Source organism: Megalopta genalis, chromosome 12 (genome assembly GCF_051020955.1).
Source record: "Megalopta genalis isolate 19385.01 chromosome 12, iyMegGena1_principal, whole genome shotgun sequence".
NCBI classification, from domain to species: Eukaryota; Metazoa; Arthropoda; class Insecta; order Hymenoptera; family Halictidae; genus Megalopta; species Megalopta genalis.
In genome coordinates, this window is record NC_135024.1 from 2053527 (window position 1) to 2071975 (window position 18449).

The 18449-nt window shown below is 41.1% G+C and overlaps 1 protein-coding gene across 1 annotated transcript in view; it reads right to left on the reverse strand.

The window, feature by feature from the left end:
* Positions 1-18449, reverse strand: part of sfl (N-deacetylase and N-sulfotransferase sfl) — a 755463-nt gene that overhangs the window by 403549 nt on the left and 333465 nt on the right. The window contains exon 4 of the mRNA XM_033485087.2: positions 16237-16268. The gene's annotated coding sequence lies outside the window, so the exon portion shown is untranslated. The remainder of the gene's footprint in view (positions 1-16236; positions 16269-18449) is intronic.

Sequence of the window (18449 nt, forward strand, 5' to 3'; positions counted from 1 at the left end):
ATTTACGGAGCACAAAAAACAGTTGTTTCGTATAAAAGTAACGATATTTATCCTGATTTTTAACAAGCGTTATTGTAACATTCGCCGTGGGTAACGTATGAATTGAATAAATAACTCAGAAATGTATATTTACGATATGAATGATCGTAAATTGATAAATTTAAACCCGCCATTTTGACGGGTTCCGTAAATCTAGTGTTAAAAGAGGTATTCGATATTTAAGCATTCGATGAAAGTTTATACAATTCATGCAATGAATATGCATTTTCTTCTCTGCTAAGAAATTATTACCGTGGAAAATGACAAATTAATTTCCTTGGCAACAAATAGGAGTTAACTAGAAAATTATGTCCTTTTCAATCGAATTAACACGTTCCGTGCCGAGCTTTTTTTACTCGAATCTTCACACTTTGATATTTTACTAAAACTTGATGTATTACGTGCAATTATTAATTCTCGTACACATAACAACGTAACAAAAACTTATCAACGCCCATTCTTGCGGTGGAAATTGATTCTTCGGTTCTAAATTTCTTGTAAACAATTTGTTCAGTTCACTAAGTAAACATGCAAGCGTGTACCATCGATGGTACACGTGGCACGGAACGTGTTAACCCTCGACATTTGAAGGGCGAGCCTAAATTAACACCAAAAATTGCTGTTATCATTTTTTAAAGTGTTCATTTGCTAAAATAAAACCGTTTTTTTTTATCCAATATTTTAACAGCGACGCTTGCTCTGTGTTCGACGAGTATACTCGTCGCTTGATTCTCGCGACACATGTACAGTGTCCCACAAAAGTGTTCGTACACCTTTTAAAACGCGATAACTTTTTTCCAAATTGGACTAAGTGACTTGAATTTTTTTGAGATGATAACGGAACTAGTTTATCATACGATGACCGAAATGGTCTTTTAAATTTTGCTATTACCTGGAATGACAAGAAATCTAAAAAGAACTCTCGACCTACGAAAGGCATTTTTTAAATTTTTGTTACAGACTCAGATTTTTTAAAAAGTTAAAAACCGAGACTTTCTCATCTTTCTTTGTCATCCCAAGTAATAGCATAATTAAAGAAAGGCGTTTCAGTCATCGTCTAGTAGACTCTTCGTCATCTAAAAAAAATTCAAGTAATTTAGTTCAATTTTAAAATAATTATCGCCTTCTAAAAAGTGTGCGAACACTTTTGTGAGCCACCGTAGATACGATCTCTGAAAAGATGGCGCCACAGCAAACTGATTAAAGCGATCGAAAGCATGCAGCACGCGCGCATTGCACCCAATCGTCGGGAAGGTCGCGTCCGCAAGGAACGATCTTAGTTTAACCGGCCGCAACAGCGCCGAGCAATTAACATTAACCCGGCCGAAAGAATTTTATTCTCGGCCTTCCGTTCCGGCGAGCGGCGCCATTAATCCTCGGCGAATCCAGGTCCGACGCTCATCCCGAACATTGGAGCCACCCCTGCGAACGGGGGGTGCAGGGAGACCCGGGCCGGCATTAAATACGACTGTCTCGGGGTCGAAAGGAAAAAACAATCATAGAGAGAAATTAATCTCGGGGAAACAAGGCAAGACACCCGGAGCCGTTGTTCCAGCAGAGGGTGCCGGGGTCGAAGAGGAGAGAACGCGGCCCGCGCGAACCGTTTTGCGCTGCAATCCGAGTCATTTTACGCTTCCGTTCGTACGCACTCCCGGACTCCTGTCCGACCGCGTATTACATATGCATAGTTTCATAAATTTTCACGCGATTCCGCTTCTTCCTGTCTGGCGAGCCGCTCCCTGAAACCCGGCCAAGCCACCTCCGCAACCCCCTACTCCTCCTCCAACCCCACCGTTTTTAATATTACGCCCGAGAAGAACATCCGCCGGCGGCGTTTCGAACTTCCGGCGCCGCGGTGGGCCGCGCGGATCGAGAAATTCGGCGACGTTCTGTTAAAAAATGAATTGAAATCGATGATCGAACGATTCGCATCGCTTTAGAAAGATCTGCGGAACTCGGATGCGGCGAAATTAATGCGATCGAAGAAATATTCTAGTTGCTACGAGCATTTAAAGTTGAGCACTTTGAAGGTGGGATATTTCATCCGACAAAACTCTTCGGCTTCCTCACGATGTCCTGATTATTGCATCCTCTATTTTCTCTCGGCCTTTTCATACAACGAAAGATCATCCCTTTCGGATAAGAAATCGTACCTCCTTTCAGTCGTTACTAAGAATAATAAACTCGAAAAGACGGAATAAACTCGCGACTAAGCGAAACATTTCTCCCCATTTTAAAACTGGCGATTGCGGTATTTAATTATTGGTTATTTTTGGTACGAAACGCAATTTTCCGACGCGCAACACGCAAAAAGCGGAAGAAATGAGAAGATGTGCAAACTGTGCTAAACGCCGCATAGAAAATAGGACGCATAATATATGTGCACTATGCGCAATGTTTATCTTTTGCGAAAGAATTTGCTTCGCAGAATATTTTGTATGATTTCAGTTAACACATTTCGTTATCATAAACCAATAAATAAAAGACATTGCACGATAAGCCTAACCATAATCTGTGTTGCCATTATACTCCATTGGAAAGAATATTTTCCATAAAATTCCGAGAAAGCTGCACATTGTTATGTATTTTTCTTACGATTTTTATTGATTTTAAATTTTATTTTCTTATTTTAAATTATTTTATTTATTTTAAAAGTGCAACAAAATTCCTGCAGAATTCGCGAACACGCACGATCGAGCCTGCGGAGTTTCCGAAAGCCAGGTGCGTCGCTTTCGGCCCGAAAAAATCGCGGAGCGCACCCTCGCGGTTCGAGAACCGATCGCACCCTGTCGAACCCCGGCGATGTCCTCTAACAATCGAACGTCATATTGCAACGGGGTAACGGAGAGGGGCAGCTGGGCGTTGAGGAGAGAAAATTGGAAGAAAGATCGTCAATTACGGGCTGCAGCAATATTGAATTGTCGGGAGCGGAACGGAAGAGGGGGGCGGGGACGTACGGCACCCCTGTTGCGAGCCCTCGTTCGCTATTGATATTCAAATAAACGATCGAGGATGCGTAAACAATCGCGTCACCGGCACCCCTTTGGCTTCTTGTAAAACGCGGAATAATGGCCGTGACGGAACTCGACGGGGTCGGCCGGGAGGGGGGACGGGGGAGGCCGTTGGAGTGGCCTTCCGTGCCCGCGCCTAAACACGGCCACTCGAATTGTCAAAGGGGCTGCTGCGCGGCTCCGTCGAGACGGTTAACGACGATAGCAATAAGTCGGAAAAGTCGCTGTTACAAGAATCCCGCGGACCGGTTTCCGCGATTAAAATCCGCGGCCGCTTTGAACGCCGCGGCGGATCGCGAGTAATCTCGGCCCGGCAAAGAATCCTCTATCTCGTTATTCAAATTTCGAAATGAAATTTCATCGAGCATCCCCCGAGGTTCTCCCTTCCACGCGCTCCCTTCCCCCCTCCCTTTGTCTCTCTGTCTGTCTCCCCATTTCTCTGCCTCTCTGTCTCTCTCTCTCTCTCTCTCTCTCTCCATCTCTCTGTCTCTCTGTCTCGCTGTCTCTCCGTCTCTCCGTCTCTCTGCCTCCGTCTCCCTCCCTCCCGCGGTCTCTCTCCCTCCCACCCCCCCTTTCTCGAGCCGTCCTAACGCGGTTCTTGCACCAGCATGGCAGCGCCCGCCTCAATTCCGACCGACTCCACATCCCATTATTTTCAGACACGAGAGGACCTGTTGACTTTAATTGCATACACGAGCGGCGACCTCGTAGAATAATCCTGGCAACCCCTGCCGCGTTGTCTCCCTCCGCCGACGCTGCCGCTGTACAGGGTGGCGAAACCGTTCCGACCACATTTGCAACGTTTAGCATACGGGGCCGACGCTCTGAAAAGCCCGCATTAGGCAGCACGCAGCAGATCGAGACCCCAACGACGGAGTATGTATACATACGTACTCGCAATTTTATCCTATCAACGATGGTTCCGCTTCATTTTATAGTTCATGCTCGTTCGGTAAATTCATAGGTTTATTTAGACGCCGATTAGCACGGCTGGTGCCGGGAATCAGCCCCCGAATCAATAGAAGCATGGTTTTGTTTTAACTGGCTATTTGAACTACTTTTTTTCCTAAATGTCACAGTCAGATTTAGTTTGTTGGAGTAGATTAGGATAGAAACGAATTTTGGAAACTGGTTGAATTGTGAATTGTGATTCGTTCCATTTTAGTAAATTATTCGATTAGGAGGATTTATTATGAAATTATTCAATTCGAAGGATTTATTATAAAATTATTCAGTTCGAAGGATTTATTATAAAATTATTCAGTTCGAAGGATTTATTATAAAATTATTCGATTCAAAGAATTTATTACGAAATTATTCAACTCAACGAATTTATTATGAAATTATTCAATTCGAAGGATTTATTACGAAATTATTCAATTCAACGAATTTATTATGAAATTATTCAATTCAATTTATTATGAAATTATTCAATTCAATTTATTATGAAATTATTCAATTCAATTTATTATGAAATTATTCAATTCGAAGGATTTATTACGAAATTATTCAATTCAAAGAATTTATTATGAAATTATTCAATTGAAAGGATTTATTACGAAATTATTCAATTCAAAGAATCTATTACTAAATTATTCAATTCAAAGAATTTATTATTAAATCATTAAATTCAAAGAATTTATCATTCAATTATTCAATTCAAACAATCTATTATTAAATTATTCAGTTCAAAGAATTTATTATTAAATTATTCAATTCAAAGAATCTATCATTAAATCTATTAAATTAGAAGAAATCCAAAGAAAGTATGAATCAAGGAAATACCTTTCGCGTTCTCCGAGTGCTCTGTCACACATTCGCAGAAATTTCGGAACAGTAGAAATCCAAAAAGTTCATTTCTACTTCTGTCAGTTTTCTTTTCATTTATTACGAAATTATTCAATTGAAAGGACTTATTACTAAATTATTCAATTGGAAGAATTTATTATTGAATCATTAAATTCTCGAAGAATTTATTATTCAATTATTCAATTCAAACAATCTATTATTAAATTATTCAGTTCAAAGAATTTATTATTAAATTATTCAATTCAAAGAATCTATCATTAAATCTATTAAATTAGAAGAAATCCAAAGAAAGTATGAATCAAGGAAATACCTTTCGCGTTCTCCGAGTGCTCTGTCACACATTCGCAGAAATTTCGGAACAGTAGAAATCCAAAAAGTTCATTTCTACTTCTGTCAGTTTTCTTTTCATTTATTACGAAATTATTCAATTCCAAGGACTTATTACTAAATTATTCAATTGGAAGAATTTATTATTGAATCATTAAATTCAAAGAATTTATCATTCAATTATTCAATTCAAACAATCTATTATTAAATTATTCAGTTCAAAGAATTTATCATTCAATTATTCAATTCAAAGAATCTATCATTAAATCTATTAAATTAGAAGAAATCCAAAGAAAAAAAAAGTATGAATCAAGGAAATATCTTACGCGTTCTCCGAGTGCTCTGTCACACATTCGCAGAAATTTCGGAGCAGTAGAAATCCAAAAAGTTCATTTTTACTTCCGTCAGCGTGCGCGCTGCATCTGATCGTACGAAGTACATACTCTTCCCTTCGGTATACAGTGAAACATCCATAAAAGGATTTTGCACCGCGACTTGGAATAAAGAAGGAAGGTTCTCCGGTGGGTTTCCGGGAACGCACGGAAGCGTGACGGGGCTGTCCCAAAAAATTTGTTTCCGGGACTAATGGCTGACAGAGATGCGTTTAGACGGGACTGTCTGTGAAACGGGCCGAGGAGGAAGCATCTCGCGTCTCGCGGCCGTGTACTTCGCCGCACAAAGCGGTGTGTATCGGCGGAAATAAAGCAGCCGGCGCGCACCGAGGAAATGTATTCGCATTACTCGCGCTCGGAGGCTCGCTTTCGCGAGCCGAACGACGGGTTCTTAAGAGCCGCCTATTTCGCGGGGGCGGCCGTCGCGCGAAGACAAAGCCGGGAAACGTCGCCGCCGGAAATATCGGCCGACAAATGACTTTTCCGTTCCCGCGTTTCCGAACGCGTTCTTCCGATTCGCCGTTTCCCGTGGCTCCCCTCCGCGACGGAGAAAGACGCCGGGACGCGTTCCAGCCGCTTCCGACCGAGACGGCTAATTACCTTTTTTTTTCCTTTTTCCCCTCCCCAGCGATCGAAACTCTGTCCTTTCGCCGGTCGCTCGAATATTTTGCTCGACGTCTCGGCAAATTTGTCGCCGGCTCGGTCGACTTCATGGAAGATGGAACTGATACAATCAACTGCGGGGGCTGTGCAATTACCGGCGATCAAAGACTGTTTGCAGATACTCGCCCGAGTGTGCAAACAATTTGATTCGTTTGCTGGTATCTGTCTTCCCGCGGACCGGCCTTGACAATTTTAACGCGGAGCGAGACGCTGTTTGCTCTGTAAAGCGTCGCTTCCAGACTTTGAAGTTCGCGCCTCCGTAATAGAAATGAATTTATTGATATCATTAAGGGAGAGGAAGATATTTCCACGTGGCTCGGATTTGTTGCCAGACGATTTTTAGGTTGCACGATGTGTCTTGCTGGTTAGTCATCTTTTATGCCGACTATTTATACGTATTTACAAATTTAATTTAATTAAATTAGATTTGGTTGGATCTAGATTAAATCAAATTAAATAGACTGAAATAAAATCAGGTAAAATAAAATAAGATACAATTAAAGTAAATTAAATAAAATTAAATAAAATTAAATAAAATTAGATAAAATAAAATAAAATATAATTATAGTAAATTGAATAAAATTAAATAAAATTAAATTAGATTACATTAGACTAAATAAAATAAAATAAAATTACATTACATTAGACTAAATAAAATAAAATTAAATAAGATAAAATTAAATTAAATGAAATTAAATAAAATCAAATAAAATTAAATAAGATTAAATAAGATTAAATTAAATTGAATTAAATTAAATCATGCACGCTACCCTTGCCGATCAAATCTTCGCAAAAACGAATACGCGCACGAATATCCTCATTTTAATCGCACCGCGACAAAACTAGCCTCGAACAGTTCGTTTGACGGATCAATCGAAAATCGAGCAATTATCAGCGAAATTTCGCGGCGCAGGCTATCCCGAGATCGGAATCCGCGCGCCTGGAATCGGAGCCTCGTCAAAGGGGGATGCAATTAGCGCGACGGATGGTCGACGAATTCTCCGGGCTTCCGATCAAGAAAATCGTTTAATGTCATAACGGCGCCGATTGCGCGCTCGTGTCTGATTATCCGAGCGACGTTTCCGCAATCTTCCCCGGGAGGAACAGGTAATATTTGCATCGATGTCTGCGGACTCGACGACGCCGATATCGTCGAGCGGCACCCTTGCACCCGCGCCCCATCGCCGCCCCTCCTCTTCCCGTCGTCGTCTTTCTCTCGATCGTTCCTATGGTTCGGGAGACTTTCGCAAGTTTTCTAATTAGTATGGTGCCTCCGGCTGTAAGCGAACTCGCCTCCTCGACGATTTAAACCGAGGGAAAACGGGAAAGGAACGCGCCTTTGAGTCCTGCCCGGGAACTTTTGGCTTTCCTACCCCTGCCGGGGTCTGCCGTGGCCACTCCACCCTCTCTCTCTCTCTTTCTCGCTCTATCTTGTTCTCTCTCTGTCTCTCTGTCTCGCTCGCTCGCTCGGAAGACAAGTCGTAAAGTCGGTCCATCGACTCAGAGATCTCCCGACAACGTCTTTCCCCTTTATTATTCGTGCTCGCGCTCGTTCGCCGGCGTGTCTACCACTCGGGCTGCGAAGTTACATTGCGAAAAGTGTTCCGGTTCATCTACCACGGCGATCCTTCCTCCAGATTCGCGGCCTTTCTGCCCCGTTTTAACCGCGCGTAATGCTCCGTCGGACTTCGATCAACGATTCCCCGCTGCTTTTTATACGACCCGAGTCCACGATATTCTCGCAGTTCCACTTTCCGATTGGGCCAGAACGATGCTACCAAATTTTTGGACATTTCTACAGGCAGTTTACTGTTTTTTTCTTCCATCGACCGTTGCGTCCCTCTTTTAGGTTACTTTTATCGGTGATTTGTGCTGAGTACTGTGTAAATTCGCCCCGATTTTCCTTCAACTTGTGAACAAAAACGGACAATTTACTCGCTTTTACAGTTGCCGATTGTCAACAATTCATTGTTGTTTACAAGCTGATTAGGAAGAATTAGAAGAATTTATTGTAAATTATTGTTTGTGCAAAGAGACACTCCATACAAAATTCAATAACTTTTCTTTATAAAATGTCGAATTTAATATGAGAAACTTCATGGAAACGTAGCCTCTTGTACGATGTTTTAATTTAATTTTATTGTTAAATTATTTCTCCACACATTAAATACATAAATAATAATAAATTATGTATGAAATCTTGGTCACCAATCTGACTCGTTCTTACAGAGAGAGCGCAAGGGATCAAAATTAATACAATAAATTATCTCTAAATGACGCTCAGACTGATTGATTGCACAAAAATGGACAATTTGGAAAGAGGAGATGCGATTAATCGAGCTTTGCGCCTCGTTTTTATAATTTTTGACAATCGGCACCTATAAAAACGAGCGGCGAGGCACAAACAATCGTATCTCCTCTCCTTAAATTATCCACCTTTGTGTTCAATCTAAGTGTCAATTGTGGAGAATTCACTGTACCGCGAAGCAAGTCCCAAGCAAGGCCCAAACAATCGTATCTCCTCTCCTCAAATTATCCATCTTTATGTTCAATTTAAGCGTCAATTGTAGAGAATTCACTATACCGCGAAGCAAGGTCCAAGCAAAGCCCAAACAATCGTATCTCCTCTCCTTAAATTATCCACCTTTGTGTTCAATCTAAGTGTCAATTGTGGAGAATTCACTGTACCGCGAAGCAAGGCCCAAGCAAGGCACAAACAATCGCATATCCTCTCTTCGAATTGTCCATTTTTGTGTGCAATCTGAGCGTCAATTGTGGAGAATTCACTATACCGCGAAGCAAGGCCCAAACAAGGCCCAAACAATCGTATCTCCTCTCCTCAAATTATCCATCTTTATGTTCAATTTAAGCGTCAATTGTAGAGAATTCACTATACCGCGAAGCAAGGTCCAAGCAAGGCGCAAACAATCGTATCTCCTCTCCTCAAATTATCCATCTTTATGTTTAATCTGAGCGTGTCAGTTGTGGAGAATTCACTGTACCGCGAAGCAAGGCCCAAGCAAGGCCCAAACAATCGTATCTCCTCTCCTTAAATTATCCATCTTTGTGTTCAATCTAAGCATCAATTGTGGAGAATTCACTGTACCGCAAAGCAAAGGACGAATTCACAGTCGCATCAGTCATGTAAGTACCTTATCGAACGTCTGATAGTCGGCTAGAAGGAATTATCGGTGATCGAGCGGCGAAGAAAATGAGAAAAAAGCGGCAACCGGAGAGCGGGGATAAATCGCGCGTCTAATCCCTATTTGGAAAGTTAGCAGGCGACGGTGCGGGTGATGGTGTACACCGCGGGATATCGACTGTAATTCCTCGCGTAAGTGGGGCCGGGCCATAATGTGCCGATCGGGTTCCTTTTTTTATCGGGGCATTCGGTCGGGTCGGCTGGGTGGCGCGGTCGATGTCTTTTTTTCTTCCGCGGCGACTGCGAAACTTCGAGATATAAATTGCGAATAAGTTTCGCCGTTGCCGTTGCCCCGGCCGGACGGCTGCGGCGTAATCTCGCTCGATTTTCTTTATCGGAAATTGCCGAACGGATTCGGCTTTGTTCTCTCCGGCGGTGTTTTTTCTTTTTTTCTTTTCTAAAAACGCCGACCGGAAGTTTGAAGCCGTCCGATCGGCAAAGGAGCCCATCAAAATTTCATTCGCCCGCCGGGGAACGGGAATGGAAACGGACCGCGAAGCGACGCTTCCTGTTCAATTAACAAACCGCCGTGCACCGGCGGAAAACAAAACGACGCCGAACGCGGACGCCGCAATTCGAAAAGGAGCCGCGGTCATTATTAAACGACGCGGAGCCATTTGATCCGGTCGCTGTTGCCACCGCCGCCGCCGCCATCGGTTTTTGTTGCTGCCGTTACGAGAACGTCGGATTGTCCGTCAAGCTTCCGTGATATTAAATAACAAAGGGTATCTCGCTTATCCCACGGCGAACCGTTCTCGCGATTACTACCCGCGAAGTATGAAAAACCGCGCGACAAAGCGGCGGCAGAATAAGCTCCTTTAGAAAATTATATCTCCGTTTATCGTGGCATCGTCGCGGCGTGCAGCTGTCGCGGCAACCTAATTCTTTTAGACCTTTTCGCATCGTTGAACCCAGAGAGAGAGAGAGAGAGAGAGAGAGAGCTTGCGGTATTCGCGACGATAGAAAAATCGCTGCGACAGAGGAAAATTAATCTTACCGGCTGACCGATCGCTGATCCTTAGGATTTCAGTAGTTTAACGACTTACATGCATAATCCATTCGAAAATACTGGGTGTCCCGAAATTATGGTATTTCCGGCAAATGAGGGGTTGCTGAGGCGATTTGAAACAACTTTTTCCTTAGCGAAAATGTTCTAGGAGGCTTTGTTTACGAGTTATTAACGGAAAAGACTGACCAATCAGAGATCGCGTACGGCTGACGCCGACGCGACGCGGCACTAGCCGCGAGGGCGGAGCGCCGGACGCAGTCGCTCTCCGATTGGTCCACGTTTTTCGTTAATATCTCGTAAACAAAGCCTCGTAGAACATTTTCGCTAAGGAAAAAGTTACTTCAAATGACCTCAGGAACCTCTCATTTCCCGGAAATACCGTAAGTATGTAGTATGAACAGAGATTTTCTTAGAAAAGTAATAGAATTGAAGAGGTGAACGTGTATGCTTTATGACGGTTTTCATCGAAAAATAAAGTTCACTGTTTCTTTTAGAACATTCAATTATTTATGTGCAATCTCAAATCTAATGTTCGAATAATTTTTTGACATCCTTTGAAACGATATAGCTTTTTTTAAATTAGACTAAATGTTTTCAATTTTTTTTAGGCAATAGAAAGGCCAATAGCAAAATTTAAAAAAAAATGTATTTATCTGTCATTGCGTAATAGGCTAATGCTTAATCGACGTACATTGCAATTACCACAATCGATAACTCGTTCGCATTCAACCACCTTCTTCTTCTCTCATCTAAAGTTGCATTCTTCCCAAATGTTTTTTCGCTCGCCAGTTAACCCTTTGCACTCGAATAGCGACTCTGAAGCGACGCCAAAAATTACTACACTGTTTTAAAAGAATTGTCACATTATCAAATTCGCCTGTATTCGATAAATTGTCAAATAATAGGGAAGTTTCTATAAGCATATGCTATGTTCAATTTCATTGTATAAAATAAAAACATGGGCATCAAATTGAAATACTGTAGGTTGAAATAAACGTCTTCATTTTTTAATTAAAATAGTCTCGATTGCAAAGGGTTAACATTTGCACCGAGTCCCCTATTCTCTATAAAATGAACCGTTTACTTTGAAAGCGATGAAAGTCAATTTTTAAAAAAAAGTAAGATATCACAAGAGTTCATGATTAATTTAGCGTAATCTTTTCATTTATAACTAAAAGAAAGGACTCGCGCCGCGTTCAAAACGAACGGTCCACATAATCCCGCAGGATGACCGACCGAGCCGAAGATTTCCGAGCGAGCGAAGATTTCCTTTTTTGACGGAACCTTACAGCGCCCCGTGGAAAAATGCGTCGACGGACGCGCCATTGCCCGGTACAAATTGGGGAGCGTATCCGCGCCGAAAACACTCATCAATTCTCGAAGGAGAACGGCTCGTCGAGGGTGCCATCGGGAGCCATTAGGTTTTCCCGGATAACAGTGGAATCGCGGGGCCGCGATTTGCCTTCGCCACCCCGTCGCAGAAACTGCGGCGATTGTAGAGAGCGACAGATAGATAAAGAGCGAGCTGGCCAGCGAAATAGAGAGAGAGAGAGAGAGAGAGAGAGAGAGAGAGAGAGAGACAAATAGAGATATAGAGAGGGAGAGAGAGAGAGAAATAGAGATATAGAGAGGGAGAGAGAGAGAGAAATAGAGATATAGAGAGGGAGAGAGAGAGGTGCTGGCTGGGAAACGGGTGTAGCAAAGCGCTTAAATTTAATCGGCCTGGAAATTCGGGGTCGGTGGCGCGCGGGAATAGGCGCGCGTAAAATTTATTATCGCGTCAATTAGAAATTGATGGAACGCCGGACGATAATCGATTTAGGATCGAATCGGACCGGGCTCCGGAACGAGCGATCGGCTCGTTTTCCCGCGAGTCGTTTCCAGCCGCCTTCCGCTCCTCCCCGCGCCACGCCGCGCCGCGCCGCGGCGACTGCTTTTCCGTTCCATGACTGACAGAATTCACCGCGCGCGGCCGATTCTCTTTCGCCGCGTATTCCGCTCGATTCTGTTTCCCATCGATCCGGTTCCCGCGATCCGTGTCCACCCATTGTTTGCTCTATGGACACTTCTGCTAGGAAATTGGCTGGTTAATTGAATTATTTCTAGATCGCCGGCCGCGCCTCCTACGCGCGACGCTCTGTAATTTCTCTGCTCCTAATGAACAGAGCGTCGCGACGCGGCCCGGACACGATTTTTTTCGCCGACCACGGATAAATATTAACGCTCCGTTGAATTAGAACGATCTTCACGCGGAGAACGCGCTCGCACGGAGCAATCGAATTCGTTAGAATTACATTGCGGCGTGTGTCACATTTTCGTACGTTTTCAACGACGAACGTAAACGAAACGTAATCTCCACGCGCGGATATGTTAGAAAGGCGAGAGATATGATTCGATAAAGTTATTGTAGATTAACTGAACTCGAAATAATGTGAACGATGTATTTGGTCGGTCGGCAATGAACGTTGTTTGTTAACGTTGATATTTCTTTGTTTTCGCAACGAGGAAAATGTGACTTGCTCCACGATGATTCTAGCTAATTCGATTGTTGTTTAATTGAGTATTAGGGCATACATGATTTTAACAATGATATTAATAATTACTTTATTTATCAACGGGATAAGATCATTGTTACAGTGACACTTGAAATTAGAAAAGATGAAAGTAAAGAGAAAGGAAACACGAAATTATAGATAAAAACTTGAGAGAAAAAGATGAGAAAACAGAAATAATTTTTATGCGAGCGGAGATGAAAACGAGCGGCGAGTAGTGTTTAAGACAGGAAGCGAAAAAAAGGGTGCAAAAGAAATCGAGTTGAGCACAGTAAATTCTCCACGATTGTCCTTCAGCTTGTAAACAAAAATGGACAATTTGGGAAGGGGAGATGGGATTGTTCGATTGTTGCCTTGTATTTAGTCTAATTGTTTAATTTGTCTATTTGTCTAATTGTCTAATTTGTCTAATTTGTCTAATTTGTCTAATTTGTCTAATTTGTCTAATTTGTCTATTTTTTCTAATTTGTCTAATTGTCTATTTTGTCTAATTTTCTATTTTTGTCTAATTGTTTATTTTGTCTAGTTCTCTATTTTGTCTAATTGTCTATTTTGCCTAATTGTCTACTTTGTCTAATTCTCTATTTTGCCTAATTGTCTAATTTGTCTAATTGTCTATTTTGTTTAATTCTCTATTTTGTCTAATTGTCTAATTTGTCTAATTGTCTATTTTGTCTAATTGTCTATTTCACCTAATTCTTTATTTCGTCTAATTATCGAATTTGAGAAATTGTCCATTTTGTCTAATTGTCTATTTTTGTTTACAAGCTTTAAGGAAATTTACTATATCTGTTAGAAACAATAAATAAAAAATTTTGGCTACTGAAGAATTCATAATGAGATCCACGTGATTTTATTCCGCACGTACAGGGTTAATTTGCTAATCGAAACATAAATATATTACGTAAACAAATATATAAAACCGATCCCTTTGACTCAGATATAAACGCTCGTACGAATCTGTTCATCGCAATTCTTTCCTCGAGCGATGACGCGTAATCTGACGAAGTATAGAAAACAGCGCATAATTTCGTTCACGACACGAGGGAACCGATTTTTCAGCAGCGTCTGACCATAATCGTTCGATTCCACTTAGCGGGCCTGTCGCGCTGAAAATTTCTTTCGCGTAATATCGGAAATCTGCGAAGCCCGGTATCGGAACTGCAGTTTCATTAATAGCGGCGACGCGGTTAGGTTCTATCGTTGCAGTTATTTACGATATATCGGACGCACACGTACGCGGAAGAATGCATGTTTCGTCGACGGCCGGGGAAACGCCGGTTTTCAACCAACGACACGGCCGGCCGCGCCTGGAGGACGTTGTTCTCAACGCAATTTTACGACGATATTCCGGTTTTCATCCTGTCTCGTTTCCCCTCGCCCCTGGCCCCGCGGCCCAACGCGCCCAAGCGCGTTGTTTTCCTTTTGCGGAAAAACGTTGAACGCAAGCTGAACGGTTAAATATTTCAGCGGCCGAACGTTCTTTTTTTCGGAGCACCGGAAAACGGCGAAAGCGTTACCGAACGGAACCTCCGCGGCAAGATATTTTTTCCTGATCGAAGGGACTTCGATGTTCCTCCCGCAAGTCGGGCGAACTCATTCTCATCGATGCGTCATGGCGACCGGATATTTTTTATCGTTGAAATGTCTCTCTAATTGACGCCCAGATTGACCACAAAAATAGACAATTTGGGAACAAAAATGGGAAGAGGAGATGCGATTATTCGAGCCTTGCGGACAATATAATTGTGGACAATTTATAACTATAAAAATAAACCACAAGGCTCGAATAATCCTATCTGCTCTTCCCATTTTTGTTCCCAAATTGTCCATTTTTGTGGTCAATCTGAGCGTCAATTGTGTCAATCTGAGTGGACAATCTGAGCGTCAGTAAGGGAGACGTTACTGTAATCCGTTCAGAGACGCGTCATAGTTCGCGGTTACGCGAAGCAGACGCTCGAAAGAAATTATAGTTATACAACAGTTACTGTTATAGTTAAATAACAGTTGATAAATTACAGTTATATAACAGTTGACTATAACAGTCATAGCAGGTGTGAATAACCTTGGACGAGGTTCGAGTCGACGGAAGAGTTTTACAGTTTTCGATAAGATCAAATCTCCTTTTCCGGTCTCCCTTATTGACGCTCAGATTGCGCACAAAAATGAACAATTTGGGAAGAGGAGACACGATTAATTTGAGTCTTGCGCCTCGGTTTATAGTTACGAATTATCAACAACTATGAAAACGAGCTGCAAGGCTCGAATAATCGTATCCACTCTTCCCAAATTGTCCATTTTAGTGGACAATCTGAGCGTCAGTAAGAAAGACATTATTTCGCGTCGATTCTTAACGCCAGCTTTTCGTCGTGAAAATGACGGCTCGCCAATCTTCAAGTCATCGATTATTCAAATCGTGAATATACATTTGTAAATTATTCATTCGATATACAGGGTGACCCATTGAAATCGAATCAAATATTTTTTTAGCATCGTTTTATCTAATTTCAAATATATTTGATTTGCTCGATTTTGAATCGAGTCGCCCAGTATACGCGTTTTACATGCGACAATTATTACATTTATATTATACTGGCTGTCCCAAAAATGTCTCGCAATACGGAAATGGCGGGTTCCTCGGATCATTTGAAGCAACTTCTTCCTTTACAAAAATTTTCTCCGAGGCATCGTTAACGAGTTATTAACGGAAAAACAGTGACCAATGAGAATCGAGTACGGCTGACGCGAGGCGGCCCAGGCAACCAGCGCACGAAGCTCAGTTCCGCTCATTGGCTCAGTCGCCTCGCGCCAGCCGAGCTCGCCTCTCATTGGTCACTGTTTTTCGTTGATAACTCGTTAACGGTGCCTCGGAGAAAATTTTTGTAAAGGAAAAAGTTGCTTCAAATGACCTGAGGATTGCGACACATTTTTGGAGCACCCTGTATATAATATTTTATTGATGAACTAGTTTTATAATTTTATAAATACGATGTAAAATAGCTGATTTCAGTTTATCCGTAAATCTCGTGTTAAATCGTGTTTGTTTCCGCCACCGGATAATTGTACCGACATAACTGATCAGGATGTAATTGTTGGCGGGTTGCTTCGCATTGCGGCAACTTCGCATTCAACACGCCGCTGCGGCTGTATAATGTAACGAAAATTATTTATGGTTCTGTGTAATGTTGTTACCATCGAGTCTACAACGTTAGTTCGGTATGGCGGTACTCACTGGAAATTAGGGGTAGGCTCCGCGCGACGAGCCTGCAACAAACAAAACATCCGAAATGAAAATCATGCGCTCCGGAGAAATTACAGTTAATTCTTCCCGAATTTTCATTCGGCTTTGTAAACGAAAATGGACAATTTGGGAATAGGAGACACGATTGTTTGATGTACGTGAAAATATATTTATAATGTACGCAAATTGAGCAGTTGATTAAGCAGAAACAAGATTAGTAGACGGACATCGGATATTTTATTATTCGATATTTTATTATCCTATTATATTATATTATATTATCCTATTATATTATATTATATTATATTATATTATATTATATTATATTATATTATATTATATTATATTATATTATATTATATTATATTATATTATATTATATTATATTATATTATATTATATTATATTATATTATATTATATTATATTATATTATATTATATTATATTATATTATATTATATTATATTATATTATATTATATTATATTATATTATATTATATTATATTATATTATATTATGTTATGTTATGTTATATTATATTATATTATATTATATTATGTTATATTATATTATATTATATTATATTATATTATATTATATTATATTATATTATATTATATTATATTATATTATATATTAGATATTTTTGGTTTCGGAGACATTAATGTTATTCTAATATTAATGTCGAGATACTTCGGTGATTAATAGACTGCGGATCATTATGCAAAATAAAAGTTATCTAAATTTACTGTAAAAAATATAAATTAAATAGAAGCATCCTTTCTTGTTCAACAATCGTAATAAGTTGAAAATAATGTGACAATATCCTTAAATTCTTCTAATAATGTTATAAATCAATGTTATAAATGCATAAATGCATAAAATCCGCAGTATAGTGATCAATATTCTCAAGCAAGTCTTATTTATTCATTTTAGGGTAGTCAGTATGGTAGCTAGTGACTAAAACAGTGGCAATCGATTAAAAATATAATAATATTGAATCAATATAATTACTCGCTCTTCTCGTATCTCTGCAATCACTTTCCAGCTTTTATAAAAAATTACACAGAAGCTCCTAAAGAACGAACGATACTTAAACGCACCAGTGAAGTACTATACCAATTAAATAATTTCAAAATCTCGCACGCAAAAAGTATCTAAACATGATGCGCGAATAAATAACGTGGACAGAAATATGTGAAACACCTTTTGAAAGGGAATGTCCTTTTTCAAATTAGACCAACCGAGTCGAATTTTTCCGAAACGTTCAAAGCATCGGTTTGCTAAACAAAGTACAAAGCGATTTTTGCAAACATGGAAATTGTGCGGAAATTCGATAAAATCACGTTCCGCGAATTTTTTTATCGGGGCGTATAACAAAAACTCGAACAATGCGTTATTTTTTACCAGTGTACGCAGCTGCGAGAACTTTCGTTCCATGTCTGACCGATCTGAAACGACGAAATCCAGTTGGGCATGATCCAGCGGCCGCGATTACGTTCGCCGGGGAAATTTCCGAGGATTCGAAGTCGCGAGACGTCCGCGGGGGGTTAATTCATTAAACGGCAGCTTAAAGCCTGCGGAAAAAGGCTTGTTCCTTCGCCGGCAGACGCGCGGCCTTACGCGAGTCGCGTTCGCATTACTATGTGCGGGTCGTCGCGACGGAGCCGGCGCGCGACGCGGGTTCGCGCGAGTGTGTACACGCGGAAGCGCATTGTGGATTCCGCGCGTGTCGCGAGCAGGCCGGAAATAATATCTATCGATCCGACCTCGGGTCGGCCGGCGGAGGTGGTCCGCGGAGGCGCAGCAGAAAAGTGCATCGCGGGTGCATCCACCGTGAGAACGGAATCATCATAGATCGTCGTCGATCGGTACGTGCGTGTCGAGGCAGCGCGAGCAAACGGGCCGGCGATCAAATCGATTCGGCTCGTTTCTTCACGGCAGACCGAGCGCGGAATCATCGATGAAATGTGGAAGATAATTTCGCTCGATAATTTTCAATCAATTTCGGGCGATCGATTCAAGAATACGTGCCAATTATTATTTATTTCAGTTACAATTAATTCAGGAATTCTATATTTTTGTTAATTTCTGTGTCAATTAATTCGAGAGTTCATATTAATTTCAGTTTCAATTAATTCAAGAATTCTTAATCCTTGTTAATTTTAATTCCAATTAATTTTGAGAGATCTCATCAATTTT